Source organism: Capricornis sumatraensis, chromosome 5, assembly GCF_032405125.1.
Source record: "Capricornis sumatraensis isolate serow.1 chromosome 5, serow.2, whole genome shotgun sequence".
NCBI classification, from domain to species: domain Eukaryota; kingdom Metazoa; phylum Chordata; class Mammalia; order Artiodactyla; family Bovidae; genus Capricornis; species Capricornis sumatraensis.
This window is the reverse complement of record NC_091073.1, coordinates 58,672,501-58,697,456: the sequence shown is the minus strand read 5'-3', so window position 1 is coordinate 58,697,456 and position 24,956 is coordinate 58,672,501. Positions and strand designations below refer to the sequence as shown.

Sequence of the window (24,956 nt, the reverse complement as noted above, 5' to 3'; positions counted from 1 at the left end):
TTGAGTTTTACATAATCAGAGATGTGCTTTAGAATGAGTAATCTGAAAGTGTACTGAGTGAACCATGCCTGAATAAAACTAACGTGAGGCAGGACATTCTGAAGTTGGGAGAGATTCGAAGCAGAAGATGAGCCCTTGAAGGATTCAGTATGTGACTTAAATGCAAGACAGCCTGTGGAGGGCAAGGAATCCATGACAAGACGACTGATTGAATGCTGGGGACAAAGAGGAAAATTCAGAAAAATCATAGCAACTTTAATGGCTTCCCTGGTAGCTCAGCTGGTAAAGAATCTGCCTGCCATTCAGGGAACCCCAGTTCTATCCCGGAGTTGGGAAGATCCACTGGAGAAGGGAACAGCTACCCACTCCAGTATTCTGGCTTGGAGAAATCCATGGTACAGTCCAAGGGGTCACAAAGAGTCAGACACAATTTAGCGCCTTTCACTTTCACAGCAACTTTAAAAGCCCACCAAGAGAGGGCATGAGAGAACAGGCTCAAGGGGGAAAATGGTGATGAGCTCAGCTTACCAAAATGAATAAAAGAGGGGAAAGGGCCTTAGAAAAATTTAAGGTAAAATTAAACAGATAGCTGCAGCATGAGAGAACTGAGGAATTGGATAGAGACCGTTTGGTTAATGTAAATCTAACAGCACCTGTAAGTTTTTTTGTTTGTTTTGTCCTGCTTCAGCTCTAAAGATTTGTGTAGAAATGCTTGTTTAAAAATCAGACTGTTTATCACAAAATCATTTCTCACATTCTAGAGGCAGTGGTCAAACAGATAAAGACTGTTGTGTGTGTGTCATTTTAAAGTGTTGGAATTTAGCCTCTGAATATGTTCTCCATTTGAAGAAAAAGTCATTCATTGAACCACTCAGGACATATGTGAGAAGATCATGGACAATGTATAAAAGAATGGTTTAATGTTTATGTAAATATCAGTTTATCATGCTTTAATTTTGCACGTTCATATTACAGAGAGCCAGTTGCTTGTCTTAATTAGTCTTGTGGGATTTTAGCTTGGAAGGAATCATGGCATCTGTTTACATTTACCTTATCAAATCTAGGATGTGTATATTTGTAAATGTTTATCTTCCTAGGTACTATTTGAGAATGTCGTCACATATTTTGATACAGAAATTATAACATTCAATAGTGTGCTGTCAAAGGATGCTTTAGCTCATCGGGATCTACCTATAGTATGAAATACTACCTAAAATACCTAAACTATTGATCATTAAAACATTTTTATTAAGAAAATAATCAGTATCTTACTTACTGAATCCAAGAATGTAAATGTCCTTAGATTTAGGAAACACTGAAACAAACTGTTTCTTCACTTAGTCTTTATTCAACTCCAGAATAGTAAAACATAGAGATATTCTCGAGGTTGATAGAAAAGATGTTTTGAAGCTTTATAAGAGCAGAGTAGCTATGGTTTAGTGCTTCTCATAAATTACTTTTAGAGAAAAAGGGGCCAAATTATCATCCATAGTCTTCATTTTGATGCTCCATGTTTAACACCTCCTGGCTCTATGGCTTTTACCCTTAGACTATCCTAAATGAAGGCTTTTGCCAAACAAGTGCATTTATTTTGCCTTAACTCTTTGCCTTTCTTCTCTACTTTTTCTGCTTTTCATTGTCCTCTCTTTTCTAAATTCTACCTTTCCTTAAGGGTCTCGTCCAAGTTTTCCAGGAGGCTTTCCCAAGTAATTTTGCAGTCAGGACCTACACTCATCTCCATATTTCTGAAGAACTTGTTATGTGTACCAGCATTTGTAACTAGCATAGTATCTGTGTGTGTGTGTGTGTGTGTGTGTGTGTGATTGTGCACATGCTCGTGTGTGATTGTGCACATTCTCATGTGTTCTTGCACACATACATGCTCATTTTGCAGTTATCTCTCACTTAATGGAAGATCCCTTAAGGACAGAGACTATGTTTCAGATATATTATAGAATATGAAACCCCTAAGACATTATACCATACAAAGTAAGCACTCAATCACCATGTGATACTGATTATAAAGAATCAAGTGGGAGGTGACAGTTAATTAAAAGTGGTTTGATTTCAAGAAGTAATCCCTCCAAAAGTATAATCCAGGATTCTCTCAAAACTCTGAAGAAAAATAGAGAAGAAATTTCAGAAGATGAGATAATTAAATAGAATATTAGTTAAGAGTTTTCTTTGAAATGTTGACAGTACATTTATGATTTTTTAAAAATGTTATTTATTTAGTTAATATGTATTTTTAAACTGTCCAAAGTTAGGGGAATAGAAAAGGGCAGGTCTTCACTGCATTTGTAATTATCCTCCTAGCCCTTGTTAAATTTTATCTTATGGAGGGTGAAATGAAATAGAAAACAAAAATTATTGAGATTAATGCAGTATTAATCAGATGAATGTTGAAGAGAATTTTAGCAGAAAGTAGGACAGGTTAAAGCCAGGTGAAATATTATAGATTTTACCTAATAATTTTTTGAAACTTGTTTTTTTCACTCTTTTCGATCAAGTAGAGTTCTAAAATTTATTTTCTACTGCTAATGTAAGAGTTCTAGAGCCATGGTCTAAGCAAATGTAAAAGACACTTCCAATAAGAATATGAGTATCTCTACAATTTATGACGTCTTCCCTTCTGCACTTCAGTGCCGAGATTCCCCGATTACCTGACTTTCCGGAGTTTTATAGAGCATTGGCTTCGCTGGTGGCTCAGATAGTAGAGAATCTGCCTGCAATGCAGGAGACCCACGTTTGATCCCTGAGTTGGGATGATCCCCTGGAGAAAGGAATAGCTACCCATTCCAGTATTATTGCCTGGAGAAATCCATGGATAGTGGAACCTGGTGGGCTACAGTCCATAGGGTCACAAAGTCAGACACAACTGAGGGAATAACACTTTCACTTTTTCCTATTTAATATCAGTGTTTGCCTCTCATAAAAACTACATGAAGAGTTAAGATTGATGCTGTGTTCAGGCAGAAATAATTTGAACTTACTTTCTTCTCCCTTGTGTTAGACTTAAATGAATGAAAAGAGAAGAAAACATTTGGAGTAGACCTGGAAGGTGAACTCACACTGATAGAATCAATCCATTTCCTGTATCCTTCCAAACCTGAAGCCAAGAGAAATTTAATGATGCACCCTCCATACTTAGTTCAAGTCAGTTGTTTCTCTTCTATTAAGCAATTGTTTCTCCTCACTCTCAATAAATTGGCTCAGATTTGCCTTTTCTTTCTCTTGTAAAAATGTTAAATGAAGTTCCCATTTTTATGTTTTCAAATTTTGTTTCTAGAGATCAAAACGAATGTACTTTCTGAGCTGGTTCTGTGTGGAGGGCTCTATGCATAGAGCCTTCCATTGTCATGCAGTTCCCCTTTCTGATTATTAGAGTCTCCTACTGTTGAGTTTTCAGATCATTTCTTATGTGTCACTCCTGAATCCTCTTAGCCTCCATGCCATTTCAAAGTTCTATCTGTTAATATTCTATATTAGTTGCAGGTGATTATTATTGTCTCCCTCTTATTAAAGCAAATATTTGAGGTTGCAAGTTAATGATCTTCAGTATAGATTTCTGTATAGAATGTTAACATGGCTCTTATAAGACTAGAAAATAATTGTATTGTGTTCTTCGAAGCCAGAACCTCACTCCGGGTAAGGGAATCAAAGGCCATGGCATTCACACAAAAGTATTTTAGTATTATTCCAGGACTTCAGTGGAGACCACATCAGTCATTTTATTAACATGTTAAGTGCAGATTCTACATACCCCAGAACTTTCTATGCATTACATGTCCCAGTTAGTCATCTTTACAACATCCTCTGCTTCTTGAGCGGAGAAGGCGATGGCACCCCACTCCAGTACTCTTGCCTGGAAAATCCCATGGACGGAGGAGCCTGGTGGGCTGCAGTCCATGGGGTCGCGAAGAGTCGGACATGACTGAGCGACTTCACTTTCACTTGTCACTTTCATGCATTGGAGAAGGAAATGCAACCCACTCCAGTGTTCTTGCCTGGAGAATCCCAGGGATGGGGAAGCCTGGTGGGCTGCCGTCTATGGGGTCGCACAGAGTTGGACACGACTGAAGCGACTTAGCAGCTGCTTCTTGAGAACTTCAGTTCATTGTATAACTCCAATGATAAACTCCAGCCTCTCCTAGCAATAATACTTTGCAACCAAAGACAGCTAAAAGGGACACTGCTAGATGCCAATTATGTATAACAGTGTTGAAAATCTAATACAAGCTGTGAATTGTCTTGAAACATAATGAAAAAGTTCAAGTATATAATATTACCTTTCTTCCTTCTATTATCTGTGGCTGCCTTAAAATTTAAATTACTATTTGTAGGCACATGTAGAATTTGCAGACCCTACACCTTTGGTTGGTGATATTTTGTATAAAATCCCTACAGATCTTAGATCTCTCTGTGGACAAAAGTGTTTGAAATTGGAATGGCTCTGTATATCAGAGGAAAGCAACTGAAAGTGACTTGAACAAGTGAAATACTCATTGTTTTCATACCTGTTAAGTCTGTACTAGTTTTGCTGATATTTTGAATTATTAAGATGCATTAAGAATCTCTAAACATAAAAGCATTTTTTCCTTTACATATGTTTTCACAAATGTTTTAATTCATACTTTTTCAGTCATCTTTAATTTTCTTCCTAACATTTCTGGGCCTTATAATTTTCATTCTGTTTTAATTCTGTTTTTTATTTAATCTCTAAACTTTTTTTTTTATTAACTTTGCTAGTTAGCTTTGAGATCTGTTTCCAAAGTGATTGTACAGAACTTATGACTATGCCAGCTCTTTATCATCTCTCTCTTTTTTTTTAAGTGTTACAAGTATGGCTCAGTAACTGCTGTTCTTTTTTACATTATTCTAGTCCCCATATGTGGCACTTACAACTCATTCTAGTTCCTCCTAATAAAAAGATCCTCCCATAGATACAGTGCCTTCAGCTAAAAAGTGCTGTATCCCCACCGTGCCAATTGTGGAAATTTGTGGGTTCCTATAGGGTTTTAAAGGATTTTTATAGAACTATACAGATGGTATCTGACATTTGTGGTATGAATCCCTACAATTTAGGCAAAGAGTGTCAAAAAATTTTTAGCTGACAGTATTGCAGCTTACTGCTTCTGCTTTATATCTAAAGAAGACACTTTGTTAGAAAGTACATCTTCGTTTGCACTAACACTGAGCCTTAGAAATTTCATTTTGCTAAGGGTCAAAAAGTAATTGACTGAATTGTTTAAAAATGACAATTATTATTCAGTATTAAACTTTTCCCTTGTAGCACCAGGGAAGAATGAAGGGTTTCATATACCCATATGGTATTTTAACTTCGGGAAGTGGATGTCTTTGGGTGACTATTGGTATTTTACGACTAAAGAATTTCTTATGTAAAATTGACTATCATTTCAAATATTACTTATTGTGAAGATAATTTACATAAGAAATTGTTTTAATATATGTTAAAATTATATGCATTTTAACTACTTTGGGAGAATTTTAAATTTACCTTTCAGGAAGTACAACATTGTATTTAAAAACTTTGACACCAATAAAACATAGTATAAACCTCTACCTCAGGGTTCCTAAATCCCATAAGCAGTTTCTATGAGTAGGATAGAATTAAACAATTTATATAAGCAACTGATGACCAGATGATTTCACATAACTAGTAGAAGCTAACATTCTTCAATGTGCTTACCATAATCTTAATGTTTGAGGACTCAAAATGGTGTAACATCAGCAGAGCATGTAAAAGGCAGGAGCAGAAGTAATCCTTGGTCACATAATGTTATCTTACTCTTGATAAATCTGCATTTTAAACATTAAATCTCAGGTCCCTTTTATTAATTAGCAGGTCAGAGAAAGACATAATTTACTAGATTTATAATAAAAGATGAATATTGTTTTAACTCCCTATTCCATTCTCATGCTAAGAACTAACAGAACATAGCTAAGCACAGTTTGGAGGAAACTAAACATTGAGTCAGTCCTACAGTTTAATTTTAGCAAAAGAATAGCTCCAGCAAAGCAACCAGTCTCAGAGATTAGATAGACCTAATGACACAAACCATATGTAATCCTGGTGAAGATGTCTGTCACGATATCTGAGAAACAGCTTCGCCAGGAGCGAGCAGTGGATGGGCAGCATCCCGTCAGGGTAGCTTGGCAGAGGAACCAACAGTCCAGGAAAAATGCATGAGCTATATGTCAGGGAGGACTGGCCAGAGCTGTAGTGCACAACTGGAGGACTTTGAAGTCCTGATCTTCAAGGAAACAGAACCCACTTTATCAAAGAGGAATTAGAGAGAAATAGGAGCATATACTTTGTGTACCATATACTCATCCTGACATTTCTGACTGAAACTTGGTCCAAGGAACAAGGCAAAAACAGTTTTTAGATAAATGTTCAAAGGACTTATGAAGCAGCATCAAAGCTGACTTAATGGTCAAATGTCAAGATATAATTTAAGTTGTTTTTTTAAATTTCTCTGGCCAGCGCATTAGAAATATAAAGGTGCTTTAGACCTATACTTGAATGCTTATTTTTTTAATATACATTATTTATTTTAATTGGAGGCTAATTACTTTACTTGAATGCTTATTGAAAGCTACCACTTATGAGACACAAAATGGAAAGATACCAATTGTATCTCAATGGGCAACTATTTTGATTCTGAGATTAGGCGTGATATATTTGTTCTCAATGATCAAAATAAATACATTTGTATTTTCATTTTATTACAGCTGTTCTGATCACATCTATTACTCTTATAAATCACATAACATGGTAAATCTTAAAGAATTTAGTTGTGTTTTTTAATCATCACTACAGCAAAACTATCTGAACTCATTTGGGAGTGAGCCTCCAAATCATATAAAATCCAGTTTCTTTAAACAGTGTTGCATAAATTTTAACAAATTACAGTAAAATGTTGAAGGTAAGGGCAAGAAATCTTAGGGAAATTTCATGTATATATATATATATATATGTATATACACACACACCTTTGATTTATAAAATTAGATTTCATTAACCTTAATCTGCCTTTTTATTATATTTCTTAGAACTTCTATTGACTTAAAATGGAACTTTGGAACTCTACTGGGTCAAATCTTTTGTGATGTAGAATAGAATTATAAACTGAACCCTAAGTCCTATGGCAATATAGCTTATAAGAGAAAATGTTATTACATTTATAAGAAAATAATATTCCTTTGCAATCAAACACTAAATGGCCATATAGAATATGGGAGTTATAAGATTTATTACATATATTAGTATTAACATTGTATTCTGACTTCAAGATGAAAAATTAAAATTTCTTAGCTGTTTATCCTTAGCCATAGTGAAAAGACATGAGAAATATGGTAGGGCATTTTCTAATTATATTCTGAATAAAGAAAACTAAACAAGATATATATGGAACAGGAAATCATTTGTTAACTCCAATTTTCCTATCCTCTTTTAATGGTAATACATTTCTGAGAGGAGGAATATTTTCATTTTCATCCAGAAATAATGAGGATTTTTATCTGTTGAACCAGGATGCGGTGGTTTGGGTACTGTTCTAATGGCAACTATGTGCAAACATCCAAATAAAACGAAAGTCAGTTATTTCAATATAAAAATGTTTAATGTTGTTTTAATTTACAAAAGAGAAAACAGTCATGAAAAATAATAAGATTGGAAAAATATTGAGTCATGGTGGTAGAGATCTGTTTTATAAGTTCTTGATTGATAAAATAAGAGCTAATTTATCATTTCTAGTAATTTTTAATTATCCGATCTTCTTCACTTCAGTACATAAGAGAGTTAAATCTTTCTTTCATGTGTGCTTCAATTTAGAATTTAAAAGTCTAGATTTTAGTAGAAGAAATCAGGATTATTATATCAGAAGAATAAAACCATGAACCTAGATAACCATGATGGCAGTCACTCACTTAGAGCCAGAAACCCTAGACTGTGAAGTCAAGTGGGCCTTAGGAAACATTAGTGAGAACAAAGTTAGTTGAAGTGATGGAATTCCAGCTGAGATATTTCAGATCTTAAAAGATGATGCCGTTAAAGTGCTGCACTCAGTACGTCAGCAAATTTGGAAAACTCAGCAGTGGCCACAAGACTGGAAAAGTCAGTTTTCATTCCAGTCCCAAAGATGAGCAATGTCAAAGAATGTTCAAACTGCCGTCCAATTGCACTCATTTAACATGCTAGTTAAGGTTATGCTGAAAAGCCTTCAAGCTAGGCTTTGGCAATTATGTGAACCAAGAACTTCCACATGTACAAACTGGATTTAGAAAAGGCAGAGGAACCAGAGATCAGATTTCCAACATTTGTTGAATCATAGAGAAATCAAGGGAACTCCAGAGTAAATCTAATTCTGCTTCATTGACTACGAGAAAGCCTTTGACTCTGTGGATCACAACAAACTGTGAAAAGTTCTTGAAGAGATGGGAATACCAGACCACCTTGTCTGTCCCCTGAGAAATCTATACGTCAAGAAGCAACAGTTGGAACTGGATATACAATAACTGACTGGTTCAAAACTGAGAAAGGAGTATGAAAAGACTGTATATTGTCACCCTACTTATTTGACTTATATACAGAGTACATTGTGTGAAATGCCGGGCTGGATAAATCACAAGCTGGAATCAAGATTGCTGGGAGAAATATCAACAACCTCAGATATGCAGATGATCCCACTCTAATGGCAGACAGCAATAAGGAACTAAAGAACCTCTTAATAAGGGGGAAGGAGAGTGAAAAAAATGGTTTGAAACTCAACATTCAGAAAACTAATATCATGGCATCTGGTTCCATCACTTCATGGGGTATAGAAGGGGAAAAGTGGAAGCAATGATAGATTTTATTTTCTTGGGCTCCAAAATTACTGCAGATAGTGATTGCAGCCATGAAAGTATAAAATGCTTGCTCCTTGGAAGGAAAGTTATGGCAAACCTAGACGGTGTATTAAAAAGCAGAGACATCACTTTGCTGTCAAAAGTCCCTACAGTCAAAGCTTTATTTTTCCACTAGTCATGTATAGAAATGAGACTTGGACCATAAAGAAGGCTGAGCACTGAAAGACTGTTTTTTTCTTATTGTGGTGCTGGAGAAGACTCTTGAGAGTCCCCTGAACTGCAGGGAGATCAAACCAGTCAATCCTAAAGGAAATCAACCCCGAATATTCATTGAAAGAACTGATGCTAAAGCTGAATTTCCAATACATTAGCCACTTGGTACAAAAGAAACGACTCACTGGAAAAGACCCTGATGGTGGGAAAGAGTGAAGGCGAAAGGAGAAGGAGCTGCAGAGAATGAGATGGTTAGATAGCATCACCAACTCAAAGGACGTGAATTTGAGTAAACTCTGGGAGATAGTAAAGGAAAGGGGAGCCTGGCGTGCTGGCAGTCCATGAGGTCACGAAGAGTCGGACACAACTTAACAACTGATCAACAAGTATTTTCTTTATGACTGTATAAATAATTTTATTTTTTTAATTACTCATGTTAGCCTAAGATCAATTCTCATTTTAAAAAGTACTTCCAAAACATTTTCTTTAAAAAGAAAGCTTTTCCATTTAAAACTTTAGTTTCATTTATTAGCTTATTTCTGTGATATGTTAAACTAAAATACTTTCTAAATAAAACATTATTCTAAAAGTTGCAAACATTTAAGAAACATGAATTGTTTCTCATTTCAACCTGATTTTATTCAAATGGAGATAACTAAACTTTCCATTTTTATAAATCTACCATTAAATTCCAAATATAATTAGATAATTTCCTTGTACATATACTAGAAGGAAAGTAAAATTGAATTTCCACAATCTCCATTTTTCATATGCTTTCTAAATGAGATCAATTATTTTACCAGTTTCCCTGTGAAACTTATTTTTTGGGGAAAAAAATGACTTCCTAAAAATGTTTTATTTGGAGGCTTCCTTTGTGGCTCAGATGGTAAGGTAAAGCATCTGCCTACACTGCGGGAGACCCGGGTTCGATCCCTCAGTTGGGAAGATCCCCTGGAGAAGGAAATGGCAACCCACTCCAGTACTCTTGCCTGGAAAATCCCCTGAACGGAGGAGCTCGGTAGGCTACATACAGTCCATGGGGTCGCAAAGAGTCAGACATGACTGAGCCACTTCACTTCACTTCACTTCTAGTAACTCATTGGTAAGGAATCTGCCTGCCAATGCAGGAGACATGGGTTTGATCCCTGATCTGGGAAGATCCCACATGTCATGTAGCAGCTAAGCCTGTGCATGGCAACTATTGAGCCTGTATGCTCAAGCTGGGAAGTGACAACCACTGAGCCCACGGTGAAGCAACTACTGAATTCTGCACAGCCTAGAGCCCGTGCTCCACAACAGTGAGGCCTCCACAATGAGAAGCCCTCATACAGCAACTAGAGAGTAGCCCCTACTCTATGCAACTAGAGAAAGGCACTCTCAGCAACAGAGTCCCAGCATAGACAAAAATACATAAATAAATAAAGTTTTATTTGCAGTGGTTATATCTTCCAAGATGTTGTTGTTTTTAGTTGCTAAGTCATGTCTGGCTCTTTTGCAACCCTGTGAACTGTAGCCCACCAGGCTCCTCTGTTCTTGAGATTTCCCAGGCAAGAACACTGGGATGGATTGCCATTTTCTTCTCTAGGGAATCTTCCTGACCCAGGGATTGATCCTGTGCTGTGCTTAGTTGCTCAGTCATGTCGAATGTTGGCAACTCCATGGACTGTAGCCCGCCATGTTCCTCTGGCCATGGGGATTCTCCAGGCAAGAATAATAGAGTGGGTTTCCAGGCCCTCTTCCAAGGGATCTTCCCAACCCAGAGATTGAACCCAGGTCTCCCACATTGTAGGTGCATTCTTCACCATTTGAGCCACCAGGGAAGCCTTGGATTGATCCTACGTATCCTGTGTTGTAGTCAGGCAGACCGTATAAGACACCAGGAAAGCCATCTTCTAAGATAGCTACTCAAAAATAACAAAGAAAACCAAAAACTGAGCCTCATGAAACTAAATCTTCCATTTTAATAAAGGGATCTGTGTTTATAGTTTGGAATCCATTTTGCATTTTCAAAACAATGATATTTATGTAGTAAGCATGAAGCTTTTGCCATTAGCAAATTTGAACATATTGAATAAAAATTTATTCAAACACATGAAATTATAAAACGTTAATCATACTTTGATTTTAAAATGCTTATAATGGTTATTATTATTCATTAAACAGCTTTGTGCTAAGTACTGAATAGACATTCTAGATAGTTAAAAGGAAATCTCATCTTCTCTATTTCCTTTTAACTACAAAATTTTTGATGCTATTTTGTAGGTCAAAAACCTATGCATATCAGTGGACATGTTAGCCTATAGCAATACTCAGTCTATTCTGATATTTTTAAGTGCTATTAATCAATAATTAAGATATAACAATATATAAGAAATAAAGGAGAATTTGTATGATTGTAAATATTTTCTTTTAGAGTTAATCAATGTATCACATATAGGTTAAAGGTAAATTGAGTAGAAGTAAGTATCAAGAAAGGATTCCCTGGTAGCTCAGACGGTGATGACTCTGCCCGCAGTGTGGGAGAACCGAGTTCGATCCCTGGGTTGGGAAGATCCCCTGGAGAAGGAATGGCAGCCCACCTTAGTATTCTTGCCTGGAAAATCCCATGGACAGAGGAGCCTGGTGGGCTCCAGTCCATAGGGTCACAAAGAGTCGGACACGACTGAGCAACTTCACTTTCACTTTCTTTCAACTGTCAAGAAATTGAAAAGTCAAGAACTTGAACATATTGTTATAGAACAGAACATAGTTGTGTGATTTAGGGCTACAAGTGTTTGCAAACATTCAGTATATTTCTCAGAGGACTTCATGTAAAAATTCGTTTTACTAGGTAAAGGTTGCCATATTGGGCCAAGTAAAATTATGTTCCATTGTAAAACTGAAGGATGAAGCCCTTAATTCTATTTCTGAGGATACTGTTTGAGTATTATCCAGGGAATAACATTTTTTATAGTAATGATCTGCAGTTAGTAATAGAAGCATGTTCTGTCTTTTAGGTATGCTAGGGCAGGGAAAAAGAATAAGAATTGGTCATAGGATTTGTTTAAAGATGTATCATGTCTCTTTGTAAAAAGATATTTATTACCCTTTTTTAAATAGGCATACATTATTTAATGTATTAAGATTTTTCTCAAACAACTAGGATTATCTGAAGGAAAGACTGAAGTGGATTTCCTAAAAGGAATAAAGCACATAAAAACAACTTTACCTAGTCTTACCTTTAGTCTTGACTTGTGTTTGGTAAAATTGACTTAACATTGCCTAAAATTTGTGCATGTTATACAGATAAGCCAGTAATTGTAAGTTTTTCTTCACAGCATTTGTTGACATCTGCTATAACATTTAAGACTTAAAATTTCCATCATTAGTTTCATAGTATTAATAGATACTGTTAAGGCCCAGTCAAATTTAAATTGTCACTGAATTTCTCATAAGTGATAACGCGGTATAGGTATTTAACTCATTACATTTGACACTATCTAAATAAATATCACAATAAACTGTGGGAAATTCTGAAAGAGATGGGAATACCAGACCACCTGACCTGCCTCTTCAGAAACCTATATGCAGGTCAGGAAGCAACAGTTAGAACTGGACATGGAACAACAGACTGGTTCCAAATAGGAAAAGGAGTATGTCAAGGCTGTATATCCTCACCCTGCTTATTTAACTTATATGCAGAGTACATCATGAGAAATGCTGGGCTGGAAGAAGCACAAGCTGGAATCAAGATTGCTGGGAGAAATATCAATAACCTCAGATATGCAGATGCCGTCACCCTTATGGCAGAAAGTGAAGAGGAACTAAAAAGCCTCTTGATGAAAGTGAAAGAGGAGAGTGAAAAAGTTGGCTTAAAGCTCAACATTCAGAAAATGAAAATCATGGCATCTGGTCCCATCACTTCATGGGAAATAGATGGGGAAACAGTGGAAACAGTGTCAGACTTTATTTTTCTGGGCTCTAAAATCACTGCAGATGGTGACTGCAGCCATGAAATTAAAAGATGCTTACTGCTGGGAAGAAAAGTTATGACCACCTAGATAGCATATTCAAAAGCAGAGACATTACTTTGCCAACAAAGGTCTGTCTAGTCAAGGCTATGGTTCTTCCAGTAGTCATGTATGGATGTGAGAGTTGGACTCTGAAGAAAGCTGAGTGCCGAAGAATTGATGCTTTTGAACTGTGGTGTTGGAGAAGACTCTTGAGAGTCCCTTGGACTGCAAGGTGATCCAACCAGTCCATTCTAAAGGAGATCAGTCCTGGGTGTTCTTTGGAAGGAATGATGCTGAAGCTGAAACTCCAGTACTTTGGCCACCTGATGCAAAGAGTTGACTCACTGGAAAAGACTCTGATGCTGGGAGGGATTGGGGGCAGGAGGAAAAGGGTACGACAGAGGATGAGATGGCTAGATGGCATCACCAACTCAATGGACGTGAGTTTGAGTGCACTCTGGGAGTTGGTGATGGACAGGGAGGCCTGGCGTGCTGCAGTTCATGGGGTCACAAAGAGTTGGACACAACTGAGCAACTGAACTGAACTGAAATAAATATCACTGTGATTCTATAGTCTAGTATCTAGTGACTTAAACATGTTTTAAACATAGTTTCAGAGAACTTTATTCATAGTGCTTTTTTATTTCAAAGAAAAAAAGAACAGTTCATAAGATCTTTTACTTAAGCTTAAATAAAAAATGAAGACAATTTACATCCTTCTAGAGAACATACAGTGTTAACACAATCTAAAATGGTAAATTCTTCCATTATAATTTGACCCAGCTGTGGGATGGTGGCAACAATAACATTTCTTCTCCCCTTCCGGGGTGCCTTGGGTACTTATAAATTTCACAACTAGAGGACCAACACTTCTTTAGAGAACAAATAAGTCTGTTAATATAGCTATTCCTCTCTTTGCGTTTTTTGGTATGTACTATTATGGCAGTGGGCTGTAACACTGAACAATTAAACTGCCATATAAAAATCAACTGCTACATCGCATTTCCTTATAATAGTGGCTCGAAAGAAACAGAGATGAGTTTCATTCATTTAAGTTCAATAAGCACCTATTATGAGCAACATATTCTGTTGAAACTGACAGATGATCTGTAATCTACAGAGAGCTAGAACTCTACTTGAGAGATGGATATTTGCGTAGGTATTGAGAGAGTCCAAGTAAAGGAAGAAAAAGAGTAATAACCAAATTGCAAATCCAGGCTTAAGTGTACATATGCACATGGAGAATCATAAAAGTCTTCATGGAGGATATAGCCTTGGGTTATGCTTCATATGAAATAGATTTTTAGGTTGGACTTTATGAAGTTATTGATATTTGACTATTTTTTGCCTACAGAAATACCAGTCTTAAGCTTTTCAACCTAGCATTAAGCAGAGATGAGGAAAGAGAAGATAGATACAAATGATTTGAGGATTTGAGCAAAGGTGACTAAGGTTTAAAGCATGAATCTCATTCAGAGAATAGATCATTCTTTTGTCTAATCGTAGGTAATCTGCCTAGAGAGGAACACACCTGCAGCATGGGACTGGACAGGGATTTGGGAGATGTTTCCTAGAGTTCATGAATCTCCAAGATGATAATAGGGTTGGGGCATTGAAAAATGCACCAATTATTTGGAGGTCCTTACCATGATCCTTGAGGTATATGTTACCTACTTTTTACCTCTTTTCTTCTTTGCTACTTACCTCTGAAAATACTGTACTTTTAACTTGAGAACATGTCCACACTTTATCCTATTATCCTTCAATATCCAGTTTTAAAGTATATTTTTCTTTAAGATGACATAGACTAAAAATTTAAAATAAGTACACTTTCCAGAGATTAAGTATCAGCAGACTTGATGAGTGTGGCAAGTGCTAGTGGTTAAGCCTAATGAGGATTGTAGAGATATTTGTTTTAGTATCTTCCCATCTTCTCCTTTCTGATATCCAAGAATTCTAGGATGCACTTTTCCTCTTTCTTGAATAGTTAAAACGACAAATATAAAGATTTGTCAAAGTTAACTACGAGCTATGAATAGTCATCATCTATTTTAACTTTTATAATTTTTTGACAGAGGTTTAGGCTCGTCTGTCTTCTTGGTAGGGCTTTCCCGGTGGCTCTGTGGTAAAGAATTTGCCTGCCAAGCAGGAGACACAGGAAACGTGGCCTTGATCCCTGGGTGGAGAAAGAAGATCCCCTGGAGGAGGAAATGACACCCTACTCCAGTATCCCTGCCTGGGAAGTCCCCTGTAGGGAGGAGCCTGGCAGGCTACAGCCCATGGGGTCGCAAGAGTCGGACAGCAACAATATTCTTGGTAGTGTATTAAAGGGAACTATTTCACATACATGTAAATTTAAAAGCAATATGTACAAAACTGTTTAGTCCATAACTAACAGCCTAAATTCTTCACCTCTCTCCACAGTTTCTAATCCTGCTACCTTAGTCCTGACCATCATGACCTTAATTACACTGTTGTAGTTATAGTAGGCTCCTGGGCTTCCCAGGTGGCACTAGTGGTAAAGAACCCTCCAGCCAATGCAGGAGACGTAAAAGATACTGGTTTGATCCCTGGGTTGGGAAGATCCCCTGAAGGAGGGCATGGCAACCCATCCAGTAATCTTGCCTGGAAAATCTCACGGACAGAGGAGACTGGTGAACTACAGTCCATATAGTTGCAAAGAGTCTGAAATGACTGAAGTGACTTAACACACACACAATAGGCTCCTAACTAGTCACCTTAGCTCCAGTGGCCTACATTCAATCTACCCTTGGCAAATTAATCCTCCTAAACTCTTCTGTCTTTTCACTGCCATGGTCAAAAAACATCAGTAGCCCTTCAACTGGCAAAGAATAGATTTTAAACTCCACAAATGCAACTCAAGGGCTCTTTGCCATCTGACCTTATTTTGCTTTCTAACATATTTATTTATTACTAACTTTCTGTTCCTCATGGCCTCATACACACTCTTAGGGTTCCCACAACACATCTACAGTTTAAGTGACAGTATTAGTCCCTCAGTCATGTCCAACTCTTTATGACCCCATAGACTGTAGCCTGCCAGGCTCCTCTGTCTAAGGGATTTCCTAGGCAAGAATACTGGAATGGGTAGCCATTCCCTTCTCCAGGGGATCTTCCTGACCTGGCTATCTAACCCGGGTCTCCTGCACTACAGGGAGATTCTTTACCATCTGAGCCACCAGGGAAACACAAGTAAAATTCTCTGTTTTTCCCATTTCTACTCAAAATGCACTTTCCCTCAATTCTGCATAATGGACATGTTAAAATATTTTAAAGTCTACCTGAAGTAACACATTTCTCCATCATAGATCATTGACTGATTGCATTGCCAGAATTTATCTCCTCTCTTTCATAACACTTTGTATGTATAGTATAGATCACACTCTGCTTGGTATCAAGGTTACTTATGTGTATGTCCTACTTTCTCTATTAGACTAAAAACTCTATAAGAACAGGAACCATTGTCCATATCAGCCCCTAAATCTGTGTGTGTGTTAGTCGCTCAGTCATGTCCAACTCTTTGCAACCCCATGGACTATAGCTCTCCAGGCTTCTCTGTCCATGGAATTCTCCAGGCAAGAATACTGGAATGAATTGCCATTCCCATCTCCAGGGGATCTTCCCAGCCCAGGGATTGAACCCAAGTCTCCCACATTGCAGGCAGATTCTTTACTGTCTGAGCTACCGGGGAAGCCCTGGATCCATAGCTTGCAAATAATGTTTATTGAGTTGATTGTTTCACTTCTGACAGGAAGTGGGCTTCATCCTTCTAGAAGAACTTCCATTTCAGTTATTGGTGGTCAACTTCTCTGTCAGGAAATAATAACAGACTTTATATCTCTTCATCACTAAATACTTTCCCTCCAATTATCTAAGGAGGTTCCAAATAGCTTTCTGATTCTCCCAAGTGTAAATTATGTCAAATTGTTCAGTCGCTCAGTTGTGTCCGACTCTAATGCGACCCTATGGATTGCAGCACACCAGGCTTCCCTGTCCTTCACCATCTCCCAGAACTTGCTCAAACTCATGTCCATGGAGTCAGTGATGCCATCCAACCATCTCATCCTCTGTCATCCCCTTCTTCTCCTACCTTCAATCTTTCCCAGTATCTGGGTCTTTTCCAATTAGTTGGCTCTTCGCATTATGTGGCCAAAGTATTGGAGTGTCAGCCTCGACATCAGTCCCTCCGATAAATATTCAGGATTGATTTCCTTTAGAATTGACTGATTTGATCTCCTTGCAGTCCAAGGGACTCTCAAGAGTCTTTTCCAACACCTCAGGTCAAAGCATCAGTTCTTAAGCACTCAGCCTTCTTTGTGGTCCAACTCCCACATCCATACATGACTGCTGCTGTTAAGTCGCTTCAGTCGTGTCCAACTCTGTGCCACCCCATAGACGGCAGCCCACCAGGCTCCCCCGTCCCTGGGATTCTCCAGGCAAGAACACTGGAGTGGGTTGCCATTTCCTTCTCCAATGCATGAAAGTGAAAAGTGAAAGTGAAGTCGCTCAGTCGTGTCCCACTCTTTGCGACCCCATGGACTGAAGCCTACCAGGCTCCTCCATCCATGGGATTTTGCAGGCAAGAGTACTGGAGTGGGGTGCCATTGCCTTCTCCTCCATACATGACTACTGTGTCAAATTAGGAGGTTGGCTGTTTCTTCTTATAGCAAGTAATTTAAATCATTGCTTTTCTGTAGTAAACTGTAGGTAGTGGACTTGGAATAGTTGAATTGGAAATCCTGTGTTTTGTGGACAAAACAGTTTTTAAACTGTTCACAATGAATTCCTCGATTTCAGTTTAAATGAACGCTCATTATCTACCAAATGGGTAATTTGCTTTAAAATCAAAGATGAAGTTACTTCCAAATCTGCTTAAGGAATAGGACATATTTTATAAGGGTTAGAAGAACTACTAAAGTCACTGTCCAGGTAAATGTGTCTACCTGCTGTCTGTGCCCTTCTGTGCCAGAAATTTGTACTGTTCTCTGATAACCTAAATGCCAGGTATGTATTATGTACCCAATAAACACTATGAAGAGCAGTGGAGATTATCCAATCCAGACTTCCTGGACTCCTGCCTTAAGATATATTAAAATAAGTCTGTTTATTATCCTTTATTCAAGATCTCACAAATGAGATAATAAAAAGCTAATTATTCCACTGGTTGTTTTCTTTCTGTTCATAAGTTAAAAAAAAAAAAATCCTCAGTTTCCAATATAATCATCTGTCTTACTCCTAGAAACAACAGATTCTATTTGTTCAAAGTGGCTTTGCCTTTACTTATTATTAAGGGCTGTATTAAGGACCACAGCTTAATCTATAAGATACCTCAGAATCATAACTGATGGGAGTCATGCATAAATTTCCAGTTAGGAAGGAAAAATGGCATGATGGATATCCAAGCCATCCAGAATAGATCTTTTTCAGACCCAGAAAGAGTTTTATTACTGGGATAGATAGTAAGAATTTCTCGTTTGTCCCTCTGAACTTATCTTTCTTTACTGTCTTTAATGAATTCCATTAGGAATATATATATACCTTGGGATTCTGCTTACAGGCAAATAATCTCTCCCAGCTATTAACTCCTCCAGTTTCACTTATTGCTGTTCCTCTTGGAACACTTATGGGGCAGTCATGTACATTTTGAGTATATATTTCTCCCATACCAGACTGCAGTTTCTTTGATAGATGTTTAAATGCCCCACAGTACCTTATATCTAAAGGGTACACAATAAACTTGTATTAATCACTGGCAATAGAAGATAATGGTAATATATTATTGGCTTTTCCTGTCAAAGTGAAATTGATGTTCTTTATGCTTTTAAGGACACAGGGGACTTGACTCAATCCATAGCATAATGGAGCTTTTGGCAGTAAATTTATTTTGGATAAGGCTTATATTTATTGTTATATCTTTTAAAATGTTCACATTTTAGTCAATTTTGAACACATCTATTTAAGGTTTCTCCAGCTGAATATATAATATCAAACCTCATAAACTCCAATGAATATAGCACTTATGATGCAGGCTTGGACCATTCAATGCATGTATGTTAAGGATTTTAATGACAAGCTAATGATGAGGCCTGGGATGGATGGCTGAGGAGAGTGAGTGCATGGGGTGCTGACCAGCAGACACTTCAAAAGTGTTCCTTCCAGTATGAAATTTGCTTTCCTCTGTTGATCGGAACATAATCAGAGCCATGACCTGAGATTTTAATTTAGTCCTTTAGTGTTCAAGAATGTATTCTTAAATAGTTCTTTGGAATAATTGTAGTAATGCGTGGTGTTATTTTGTTCTTTTTAGTATTAATGTACTTTTAAGTGTAGCTAGTCATTACTTTAATAACCCTAATATTTGGCATTTGGTATGTGGGGCACAAATATCTTTGTTTTAATTCTTTTCTAATACAGTAATAGAAGTCTTAATTTATAGAAGGGCTAAAATAGTTTTAGAGCTAATTGGAAAGAATGATCCTAAAGCTGAAACTCCAGTACTTTGGCTACCTCATGGGAAGAGTTGACTCATTGGAGAAGACTCTGATGCTGGGAGGGGTTGGGGGCAGGAGGAGAAGGGGACGACCGAGGATGAGATGGCTAGATGGCATCACTGACTCGATGGATGCGAGTCTGAGTGAACTCCGGGAGTTGGTGATGGACAGGGAGGCCTGGCGTGCTGCGATTCATGGGGTCGCAGAGTCGGACATGACTGAGCGACTGAACTGAACTGAACTGAACTGACATTCATACATATGCAGGAGAAGTGAGTCTGTGGGTTTGATCCCTGGGTCAGGAAGATCTCCTGGAAAAGGAAATGGCAACCTACTCCAGTATTCTTGCCTGGGAAATCCCATGGACAAAGGAGCCCGGTGTGCTACAGTCCATGGGGTCACAAAGAGTCAACCTCTTAGCAACTAAATAACAACAATTGTTTAAAAGTAATTAATGTATTTATACTATAACGTCTTCCAAAAAAGAATTTAAGGTTGTAATTATATCATGGCTATATCTAACACTGATCTCTTATGACCCAGTCACTCTTTGAAGTGTTTTACATATACAAAAAAAGCATTTATTCCTCATAACTACTATGTAAAGTAGGTACTTTACTATCTCTGCTTTATAAATAAAGAAACAAAGGTACAGAGACATTAAGTAATTTCCTCAAGGTCACACAGCTAGGAAGTAAAGGAGCCAGGATTTAAGTCCAAGCATTTTATCCTCAAAGCTCTTTGAATTCTTAAGTACTATATTGTGAACCACTTAACCACTACTGCATGACTAAAGATTATAAATAAGGTGCCTAAATTATTCAGGATTACTTTATGCTACACTTACAAGCTAATCAAAATAGTAAATACATAGAAATCATAAAAATTATTGTATTAAATTATACACTTAATTAAAAACCTTTAAATGAGTCAACTGGAGAAGAGGGTATGTAAGGAAGAATTGGTAAGCACAGCATAGACAGGAAGTTATTTAAAGGGTTTCCTTTATTTTATTGGAATTGTTTTTGGTGAAGGAGAGCATTTTTCCTAGAAGAAAATCAAATTATTCTATAATGGTATAACACAAGGTACTCTGAAGAATTTGGAAAAGTGAACACTACAGAGATAGCCACTTTTTTGCCAGAGATAAATTAAATACTCCTCATATCCTGTAATGAGAGGAAGAAGAGAAAGATAGTGCTAATGGCCCCAGAAGAGACTAATTTCTGACTCATTCTACAACCTAGCAAAGGCATGCAGTTTCTTTGGGGTCCATTTCTTTTGAATTGCATTACAAGACAAGTGAAAACATGGAGCTTTCTGAGATCCAAAAGTGAGAAATAAATGGAGATAATCATGATAATTTTTTTTTTGAAGAGAATTCCACCAATGGTTAGCTTTGAATCAATTATATTCCCTGTGAATGCTTAAATTTCTTCAATTTTTTATTTATTTTTTTAGACATTGTATTGGTGGCAATCCAATATTTTTAAGAACTGAGCATTCATAATTATTGGCTCTGATTTTAGTGTATCTTAGTAAATCAGCAGTCTAACACTGTAGCCTAAAGGGAAAATTTCATTTACATATTTTTCAGCTCTGGTACCTTGTTCACAAACTAATTCTGTGCAAAAAGATTCCAAGAATACATAATTCCAGAGAGAAAGTTTCTCTTTCATAGTTAATACAAATGAAACTATAATTGCCTTGATGGTACATCATTTATTCAACTAACACATTTTTACTAAGTGCCTGCTATGTGCACAGCTCTTTGGATCTATGATGTTCATATTCTAGTTGGCAAGGCATAGTACAGCCACCACCAAAATAATGTAGTACGGTGCATGTGATGAATGCAAGGTGAGATAGCAAGAATAACAAGGTTCCAAGAAACATTCCAGAGGCCAGTCATGTACTGGTTGTGACTCTGACTATACTTATCATAACTTCTGGCAAGTTCAGTCAGTTCAGTTAAGCGTTCAGTCATGTCTGACTCTTTGAGACCGCATGGAATGCAGCACGCCAGGGTTCCCTATCCATCACCAACTCTTGCTCAAACTCATGTCCATGGAGTTGGTGATGCCATCCAACCATCTCATCCTCTATCAATCTCTGCTACTCCTGCCTTCCATCTTTCCGAGCATCAGGGTCTTATCAAATGGGTTGACTCTTTAACATCAGGTGGCCAAAGTATTGGAGCTTCTGCCTCAGAATCAGTACTTCCAATGAATATTCAGGGTTGATTTCCTTAAGGTTGACTGGTTTCATCTTCTTGAAGTCCGAGGAATTCTCAAGAGTCTTCTCCAACACCACAGTTCAAAAGCATCAATTCTTCGGCACTCAGCTTTCTTTATGGTCCAACTCTCACATCTGTATATTACTACTGGAAAAGCCATAGCTTTGACTAGGTGGACCTTTGTTGGCAAAGTAAAATCTCTGCTTTTTAATATGCTGTCTAGGTTTTCATAGCTTTTCTTCCAAGGAGGAAGCATCTTTTAATTTCATAGATGCAGTTACCATCTGCAGTGATTTTGGAGCCCTAAAAAGTAAAGTCTCTCACTGTTTCCATTGTTTCTCCATCTATTTGCCATGAAGTTATGGGACCAGATGCCATGATTTTAGTTTTTTGATTGTTGAGTTTTAAGCCAGCTTTTTTACTCTCCTCTTTCACATTCATCAAGAGGCTCTTTAGTTCCTCTTCACTTTCTGCCATAAGGGTGGTTTCATCTGCCCATCTGATGTTATTGATATTTCTCCCGGCCATCTTGATTCCAGCTTGTGCTTCATCCAGCCTGGCATTTCGCATGATGTACTCTGCACATAAGTTAAATAAGCAGGGTAACAATATACAGCCTTGACATACTCCTTTCCCAATATGGAACCAGTCCATTGTTCCTTGTCTGATTCTAACTGTTGCTTCTTGACCTGCATACAGATTCCTCAGGAGGCAGGTAAGGTGGTCTGGTATTCTCATCTTTTAAAGAATTTTCCAGTTTGTTGTACTCCACACAGCCAAAAGCTTTAACGTAGTCAATGAAGCAGATGTAGATGGTTTTCGGGAAGTCTCTTGGTTTTTCTGTGATCCAGCAGAGTTGCCAATTTGATCTCTGGTTCCTCTGCCTTTTCTAAATCCAGCTTGAACATCTGGAAGTTCTCAGTTCATGAACTGTTGAAGCCTAGCTTGGAGAATTTTGAGAATTACTTTTTTATTATATGAGTACAGTTGTGTGGTAGCTTGAACATTCCTTGGCATTGCCTTTCTTTGGGATTGGAATCAAAACTGACCTTTTCTAGTCTTGTGGCTACTGCTGAGTTTTCCAAATTTGCTGACGTATTGAGTGCAGCACTTTCACAGCATCATCTATTAGGATTTGAAATAGCTCAACTCAAATTCCATCATGTCCATTAGCCCCGCTCATTGTGATTCTTCCTAAGGGCCACTTGACTTTGCACTCCAGGATATCTGGCTCCAGGTGAGTGATCACACCATCATGGTTATTTGGGCCATTAAGATTTAGATGGGGAAACAGTGTCAGACTTTATTTTTGTGGGCTCCAAAACCACTGCAGATGGTGATTGCAGCCATGAAATTAAAAGACGCTTACTCCTTGGAAGAAAAGTTATGACCAATCTAGATGGCATATTGAAAAGCAGAGACATTACTTTGCCAACAAATGTCCGTCTAGTCAAGGCTATGGTTTTTCCTGTGGTCATGTATGGATGTGAGAGTTGGACTGTGAAGAAACCTGAGCACTGAAGAATTGATGCTTTTGAACTGTGGTGTTGGAGAAGACTCTTGAGAGTTCCTTAGACTGCAAGGAGATCCAACCAGTCCATTCTGAAGGAGATCAACCCTGGGATTTCTTTGGAAGGAATGATGCTGAAGCTGAAACTCCAGTACTTTGGCCACCTGATGCGAAGAGTTGACTCATTGGAAAAGACTCTGATGCTGGGAGGGATTGGGGACAGGAGAAGGGGACGACAGAGGATGAGATGGCTAGATGGCATCACTTACTCGATGGACGTGAGTCTGAGTGAACTCCGGGAGTTGGTGATGGACAGGGAGGCCTGGTGTGCTGCGATTCATGGGGTGGCAAAGGGACAGGACTGAGTGACTTCACTCACTTATGGGTGGGGCCATGCTCAGTAAGTCTTTAATCCAATCTTCTGTTGATGGGTGGGGCTGTGTTCCCTCCCTGTGGTTTAGCCTGAGGTAATGGCCACCTCCAGCATGCAGGGGCTCCCAGGACTGTTGTATTCATTGTTCCTGACCCCACAGCAGGCCACTGTCAACTATGCCTCTGTCAAAGATTCCTGGGCACTCACAGGCAAATCTGGCTCAGTCTCTTGTGGGGTCACAGCTCCTTTTTCCTGGCTCCTGGTGTGCACAAGGTTTTGTTTGTGCCCTCCAATGGTCTGTTTCCCCAGTCCTGAGGAAGTTCTGTTCTCAAATCCCACTGGCCTTCAAAATCAAATTCCCTGGGGGTTCTCAGTCCCTTTGCCAGATTCCCAGGTTGGAAAATCTATCATGGGTCCTAAAACTTTTCTAACTGTGTGAGAACTTCTTGGAAAGTTATCATTTTCTAATGTGCAAAATGTGAGCACTGGATAAAATTCTATTTGATACAGTGTACGGATTCCAAGAGTCTATAGTTTTGGGTAACAGTGATTCCCAAAAAATGCTATGGAAGGTCACAGTAGGAGTCAGTGAAAGCTGGACAGGTGAAACGGTCTCTGTTTTAGAAGTAGATCAAGTATAACTTGGTTCTTACAGGATATGCACAAGTAGAACACAGTGAGGAAGGGAATGCCAAGTTCTGTATACACAGTGTGTTAAAGAGGAAAGCACAGACTAAGTCAGCATAAAAAATGGCTTGGAGTAGAAACTGAACATGATGTTTTAAGGGTGGTGTTTTGAGTTGGGAATAGAAGTTAACTACTATTGTACATAGGGAGGTTGCGGTCTTCCTGTGGAGAATGGCTGAAGGATTTTGACTCAGTCCTGTCTCATTTTCCCATGACTTAGTTCAAGTATATTTTTGTATAAGGCAGTGACATAATGAAATAAATTATTTGTATATTAAAATTCTCTGAGAATGTAACGGAATATGCCTTTATAGTAATCCTTGTTTAAAAAAAAACCAAAAACCAACTCTCTCTGTGTGTTTGTATTTTAGAAAGACTTCTTGTTTGCTATTCCTCTTTATCTGAAACTTGAGACTTTCGCACAGGTTCTTTATTCAAATAAAAATCCCAACCCAGAAAAGTGAAACCAAATGAATGAGAAACTCAGACACTGAGCTCCAGCTGAGGGGACAGTGGAGTGGAACAGGGATTAGGAAACAGAGTCAGACTACGGAGACCTCCT

General features: G+C 38.0%; 1 protein-coding gene across 12 annotated transcripts in view; it reads left to right on the top strand.

Annotated features, from left to right (window-relative positions):
* The window catches only part of FOXP2 (forkhead box P2), a 313,730-nt gene that overhangs the window by 283,296 nt on the left and 5,478 nt on the right, over positions 1 to 24,956 (top strand). The window lies entirely within an intron of this gene.